This window comes from Mustelus asterias, chromosome 5 (genome assembly GCF_964213995.1).
Source record: "Mustelus asterias chromosome 5, sMusAst1.hap1.1, whole genome shotgun sequence".
NCBI classification, from domain to species: Eukaryota; Metazoa; Chordata; class Chondrichthyes; order Carcharhiniformes; family Triakidae; genus Mustelus; species Mustelus asterias.
Genome location: NC_135805.1, coordinates 74,111,997 through 74,119,503, shown reverse-complemented (window position 1 = coordinate 74,119,503; position 7,507 = coordinate 74,111,997). Strand labels below are relative to the sequence as shown.

General features: G+C 41.5%; 1 non-coding gene across 1 annotated transcript; it reads left to right on the top strand.

Annotated features, from left to right (window-relative positions):
- The first annotated feature begins 4,037 nt into the window (after nucleotides 1-4,037).
- trnak-uuu (transfer RNA lysine (anticodon UUU)) lies at nucleotides 4,038-4,110 on the top strand. Its single transcript has one exon. It is a non-coding gene; the product is annotated as a tRNA-Lys (tRNA).
- Nucleotides 4,111-7,507: the final 3,397 nt, after the last annotated feature.

The window sequence follows — 7,507 nt, the reverse complement described above, 5'->3', positions numbered from 1 at the left end:
CAAAGGGAACGATCCCTCCAGAATGCTGAAAGAGGATGGGAAGACATATTTGGTGGTGACATCATGCTGGAGGAGGTGTAAATGGCAGGGAATGATCTGTTAACAGGAGGCTGGTGGGGTGGAAGGTGAAGACTAGGGGCACCCTAGTCTGGTTCTGGGAGGAAGGGGAAGTGGTGGGAGCAAAAGTTCATGAAATAGAATGGACATGGTCAAGGGACTTGCCAACCATGGTGCAGTCCTCGGTTGAGGAAAAAAGAAGACATATCGTAAGTGCCAGTATGAAAGTTTGCATTATCCATACAGCTGCAATGAAGTTGGAGAAATTGAGGAGTGAAATAGAGTCCCTGCAGGAAGTAGGGTGTGAGGAAGTGTAATCAAGGTAGCTGTGATGGCACATAGTGATATATTATAGCTTATCCACCAAAATTGAGATAGAGAAGTCAATGAAGGAAAGTGTTGGAGAAGGTGAGAGAAGGGCAGAAATAGGAAGCAAAGTATCTGATATTTTTCAGTTCAGGGCGAGAGCAGAAAATGGCACCAATAGTCACCAATGTACAGAAAAACAGGTGAGGAAGGGGACATAAGTAGAATTGGAACAAAGGATGTTCCACACATCCCACAAAAAGACAGGCACATCTGGGACCCATGCGGTTGAGTGGAGTTTAAGAAGAAATTGTTCAATATGAGAACAAGGTCAACTTAGTGAAGGAAGGCGATGGTGGATGGGGACCTGTTGGACCTCTTTTCAAGGAACAAATGGGGAGCTCTCAGACTGTCCTGATGGGGGATGGAGTTGCAGAGAGATTGGATGTCCATGGTGAACAGGAAATGGTTAGAGCTAGGAAATTGGAAATTGTTAAAGTCAAGGAGGGCATGAGAAGAATCATGGAAATGTGTGGGAAGAAATTGGACAAGGAGAGAATAAAATGGAGTTGCAAGGGAAGGAAATCAGCTCACTGGGCAGGTATAGGCTGAAACATGGGTATATGAGGGCAGTTCTCCTATTGGAATTTGAGAAGCAAGTCGAAGTGGGTTCTTTGGGGTTGAGGGACTTCAAGGTTGCAGACCATGGAGGAAAGTTCTCCAGAGGTGATAAGATCAATGACAGTCCTGGAAAGAATTGCTTGATTTCAGGAGTAGGGTCATGCTTTGTGTTAGATAGGAGGAATTATTGGAGTGTTGGCGTTTCACTTCTGTCCAGTAGATATCAGTTCACCAGAAAACAAGACCTTCCTTGTCAGCATGTTTGATCACAATGTTAAGGGCCTGAGTGAACAGTGCACAGCCAGTTCAGAGGGAGACACGTTAGAGTAAGTGAGGAAACAGAGAAATTGAGACAGCCAATGTCACGCTGGCCGTTTTCAATGAAAAGATCGAGAGGGTAAGAAGGAGGAGTCCAGGTGGAGGGAAATTAATTTAGATGGGTGGAAGGGTCCACTGAGCTTGGGGAAGGATCCCGGTGAACAAAGTGGATGCGGAGGTGAAGGCAGTAGAAGAAGGGCTCAGGCTGGTGCCAAGCATGAAATTCATTGAAGTGGGGGTGGAAGGGGAAGAAGTTGAGTCTTTGCTAAGGACAGATCATTCAGGGTCAGAGAGAGGAAAAGTTGGAGGATATTGTGAATACAAGTCAGGGGTGAGATTGGAACCACAGTTGAGTCAAAAATGAGTGGAAGGAAAGGAGAGCCCAGAGGAATGCTGTTCCCCATGAATTGTTGAAGCCAGAAAATCTTTCACAGCTTTTGAAATGGCACCTCTCTATCTGAAGAGCTGTGGTCAGCCTCTTTTGTTTCAGTGGAATTGATTGTAACACACTTGACTCAGGAGCAGCTGCCAATGAAGCCCTCTCATCCTTTGTTCCATTTAAAAGGTCAATATGTTTTTCTTCTTTTCAATTATGTACAGTCAATATATATTCCTTTTCTCCTTCTTCCAAAATAATTCAATAAACTCGGCCCTGCTTTTTTCATCAGCATTCTTGACATAGTTTGCATAAATCTGAAAGCCATTCTGTACAAACAAAGAACAAAGAACAATACAGCACAGGAACAGGCCCTTCGGCCCTCCAAGCCTGCGCCGCTCATGTGCCCAACTAGACCATTCGTTTGTATCCCTCGATTCCCAGTCTGTTCATGTGGCTATCTAGGTAAGTCTTAAATAATCCCAGCGTGTCCGCCTCAATCACCTTGCTTGGCAGTGCATTCCAGGCCCCCACCACCCTCTGTGTAAAATACGTCCCCCTGACATCTGTGTTGAACCTTGCCCCCCTCACCTTGAACCCGTGACCCCTTGTGTTCGTCACCTCCGACCTGGGAAAAAGCTTCCCACTGTTCACCTTATCTATACCCTTCATAATTTTATACACCTCTATTAGGTTGCCCCTCATCCTCCGCCTTTCCAGGGAGAACAACCCCAGTTTACCCAATCTCTCCTCATAGCTAAGACCCTCCATACCAGGCAACATCCTGGTAAACCTTTTCTGTACTCTCTCCAAAGCCTCCACGTCCTTCTGGTAGGCTACCAGAACTAGATGCAGTATTCCAAATGTGGCCTAACCATCGTTCTATACAGCTGCAACCTCATATGCCAACTTTTATATTCTATGCCCCGTCCAATAAAGGCAAGCATGCCATATGCCTTCTTCACCACCCTCTCCACCTGTGCTGCCACCTTTAAGGATCTGTGGACTTGTACATCCAGGTCCCTCTGTGTGTCTATACTCCTGATGGTTCTGCCATTTATTGTATAGCTCCCCCTTACGTTAGATCTACCGAAATGCATCACTTCGCATTTATACTGTTGCACAGACTTCATTCTTTTTGTTTCAGATCAGGAGGCATTTTATTCTCTTGTGGTTGGTTTTACCACAATCATATACATCTTTGCCAAAAAGATCTGCAAATTCCTGAAACATTTCCTTTAGTTGTTTCCTTTGACAATCTGCCTCTAAGCACCAGCAGTTTTAATCTGCTGTTGCCATTTGGTCAAATTTATTGAAAATATGCCCCCTATTTCAACTTTCAGCTCAATTTCTTTTGAAATACCTTACACAGTTTACAATATTGATTGTTTTCCTTCCACTGCCTGATTGATCTTTCTATCACATATCCTTCAGATGGAATTATATAAACTGATTCTGTTTTGCACTGGCATGTACAATTCAGTTAAAGGCCGCATTAGTTGCATTACAATTAAACCAATAGGACCAAATTTTACCTCTTATTAATGTGGCCCCCTCTAGTTAATATCAAAGTGATCCTCTCTAATGAAGCTTTCCATATCAAGCGCAGGTTGTTTTCATTTCTTAATTTTACTCCATTCTTAAAGTTACAAAGCCAAAGAGCAGAGCACACAGGGCAAACCCAAACCTATCTCCTTGCTTGCTCCAAAAACCAGATTCAAATTGAATCCAATTCATTGTCCTCGCAGAGAGACATACAAGATCCAAGCTGACAAGAAAAGGCATTGCACCCCATCTTGGGTTTGATCTGACATTTGATCTTAGCCAAAAGACTGAGAAGCACACCCCTGCCACGTGATCATGGTTTCACCCCTGCCAGGTTGTTTTAAATCACAAAATTAGTCTCCAATTAATGCTTCCATATCAGTTTCTTTCCCAGAATATAGCTTTGCTATTTCAAAATGAACAAATATGGAATCTTTATTCATATGTAAACAAGAGGTTTTAAACCTGCATCAATAAACTGTGTATTGGTTTTAAAGGTCGTTAAATCAAACGACTTCTGGTGTTATAACTCTTTTGTTAACTCAGAGAGATAAATCTTTTATGTTGCTTAGTGTGGCTACTGTAAATCATTAACTATCTGTCACATTGGTATAGTTTCTCAGGATTGCAAAAACTCCATTGTACCTTTAAGAGACTTTGGGTTATTTACCTATCCAGATGGCCAGCCATGTACTCAAATCTACAGAGGATCCATTTCTTATCAGACAATGTGATTCAATACAATTGGATAATTTAGCCCTAACTACTTGAAAGTAGAGAAACATGATTTTTTTTCTTAAAGTTTAACAAGTTTCCCCAAATAGCTCAGTCGATAGAGCATCAGACTTTTAATCTGAGGGTCTAGGGTTCAAGTCCCTGTTCGGGCAATGATCTTTAGGGCACGGTAGCACAGTGGTTAGTACTGCTGCTTCACAGCACCAGTACCAGGTTCCGGTAGCACAGTGGTTAGTACTGCTGCTTCACAGCACCAGTACCAGGTTCGATTCCTGGCTTGGGTCACTGTGTGGAGTTTGCACGTTCTCCCCATTTCTGCATGGGTTTCCTCCGGGTGCTCCGGTTTCCTTCCACATTCTGAAAAACATGCTGGTTAGGTGCATTGACCCAAACAGGTGCTGGACTGTGGCGACTAGGGGAATTTCACAGTAACTTTATTGCAGTGTTAATGTAAGCCTTATTTGTGACAAATAAATAAAAATGTTCCTGGGCTTTCCAAAGTCACTTTCTTTATGAAATATCTTTGGAATCATGTCTTTCTCCTTTTTAACGTTAATCTCTTATGTTGGTACAGTTCCCCTCTTCCGAATACTTTTTTTCCTACTCTTCATCTGTCTAGCCCAAAGTTTGTTATCACAATCTTGAGCAGAATTAGACTCCATGGCCCCTTTAACATGCTCCACAATTTGATATGATCATAGCTGATCACTTGCCTTAACTTCACTTTTCCACCAATAAAGGGAGAACCATCTTGAACATCATGAAAAAGATACCTTGAAATAGAAACTGCTGTTCAACAGGAAGAGACTGAGAAACAGCTGTCAGACTGCTGCATGAGGCTACTAAGGGCAGTACAGTACTCATGACTTCCAGTACTTGCTCTGCTAGTTGAGTACACCCGCAAGGCAAACTTCAACTATGAAAGCCATCACAGCTGTTCAACCAAACTTTGAGTTTTGACCCCTTCTCTTCGCAAAGAAGGAATTCAAGCAAACGGCCCGTAAAAATATCTCACAGATTTGAAATTTCATCTTTGAGTATCCTTTTCCTTTATCTATTTTTAATCTTTGTATCTGTATGTAGTTAAAAACTTTATCACTTTTACCGAAGTAACTTTCAGCAGCAGTTTTTGCAATAAACTGGCCTTTAGTCTTGTTTAAAACTAAAGTTTGTCTGTTTTTTAAAAATTGAACTATTCATAAATTAGAATGGTGCTACATTTCCACACACAAATTGTTAGCTCACAAACCACGATAAGGAAAAAGCTTTTACATAATCATGATGCTACCAAGAACTACCTTCCACACTTATTTGTGACATTCACAGGATGGGGGCGGCGGGGGGTGCGGACATGTTAATCCCTATTTCAACTTTAATCCACATTAAAAATCCACAGGAAAAGTTTTATTAACTTGGTCAACCCTAAAATCTTATCTTGGTTGGTGTCCATAGTCACCTGAATTTGATTTAAAAGGAATCTTTGATAAAATTCTGTCCATATTGGTAATCTCCCCATCTGAATATTTTTTCTTTCTCCATTGTGTGTTCCCAGAAAGCCCATTTGTTGAATTGACTGCAGTCATTTATTCAGCCAATTGCCTCACCACTGTGTCTTATTTCTTTGTGGTTAAGTATTTAAGTCTCCACCTTTCATTTCAAGAGAAGGTTGTTGACTAAGTCCTTATTTAACTTTGCCCCATTTTACACTGTGTTGCTTGAACATCAATCAGTTGATGGGACCTGTATTCTCATTTAGTGTCGCAAGTTTTGTTTTAAAGTTGCTTCTCAAAGTCTGACTTAGGGCCGTGTAACCTGATCGGCGTCATTTTGGAATGGCCTCTCCTGCTCTATAACAAGTTGTCTCACTGCCACTCTCCATCTGTGGCCTCTCCTGCTTGCTAACCCACCCTCTCCTGCTACCTATTCCTGCCTATCCAGAATCATCACTCACAGTGATGGTTCACAAGAGGGAAGCAGCAAGCAGGAGAGTTGGGGAGCGGGAGATGTGGTGAAGGCAAGGATCAGTGAGAGGGTGGGCTAGGTTTTTTTTAACAAGATTGACTTCTTTGACGTTCTGACTTTTCTGAGGTTTCAGTATGAAACATTCTTTTTAGGAAGATTGAAGTGATCTTTCAAAATCCTGCTTAAATGCAAATGACATGACAAGAGGACAATCCAAGGGCTGAAATCACATTTCTGGAAATGGACTGGTCAGGGGCGCTTCACAGTATTCAAGTTAAAGTGTCAAATTGCCATGGCTTGTTGCACAATACACAGCTTTACCCTTCAGGAAGGACTGTCCCTTCACACCACAGACAAGATTGCATCAAAAATCATCAAAATGAGGATCCCAGTATGGATGGCATGGGAGTCAAGCTTCCTGGAGGGCCTTTAGGAGGCCCTGGCTGCTGCGACCGATGGTGGATTGGAGGCTGCTGATGGCTGATGCATATGGACATTGGGTTTCTTGTAGATATAAAGTGGAAGAAGCAATGTTTTCTTTTAGCAACAAAGACTCCTGGAGGGAATCATTGTTGAACAATGTCAACTTTAGTTGCTTAGTGCAAGACTTTTAATACAATTTGTGTTGGTTAGCTACTTCTATGCTTTTTAGACTATTGTAACATTAAAATGTTTTGTGTTAATAAAATTAATAATGATCCATTCGGGAACAGGATAGTATCAGTGCAAGATTTGGTTTGGGGGTTTGGGGGTCATAGATTACCCAAAAGGAAGTCATAATCATAGGTGATTTAAAAGCAGTTTTAAAAATACACAGTTAAGATACGATGCACCAGCTAGGCAGAAATAATACATAATCTGTAACTGGTGAAGAGAACAGTTTAGTGGTGCTGGATCCGATGAATGGTTGGGAGACATGGGGGAAGCTGATTTTTATGGCTGGTGCATAGCAGTCTTCTCAGAATAGCACCCTCTCCTTTCCTTCTCCCTATGTACTCTATGAAAGGTATGCTTTGTCTGTATAGCATGCAAGAAACAATACTTTTCAATATCAATTTTCAATACATGTGACAATAATAAATCAAATTAAATCAAATCCAAGAATGGTCTACTGATCCTAGACTGGACAAATAAATGGATGAAGCTGATCTCCATAGCTGGAGGTGGCAACCTCTTCTGCTCTGAAGAAGAGTCATACAGACTTGAAGCATTAACTCTGTTTCTTTTTCCACAGATGCTGACAGACCTAAAGCGTTTCTCCATTATTTTCTCTTTTATTTAATCTCTTCTGCTGTCTCTTAGCCAAACTATTAACCCAACGTCAGCATGGATCTTTGAAAAGCTCACCTCTGTCCAAAATATTTTTTAGCTAACCAAAATGTTAGACCGAAGCCAAAATGGATCCACCTCAAAAAGCTCTTTTCTGTCCAAAATGATTTTTCCTTCTCACTTATATACCTTATTTCCAGAGGCTTGATGGTTGTCTCATGAAGGAATAAGGGTCAAATAAAGTGCAATTAACACTGGAGTATTACGTTAAATATTACTCTGGGTAAACTCACACTAAAACATATTTTAACAGGAGCC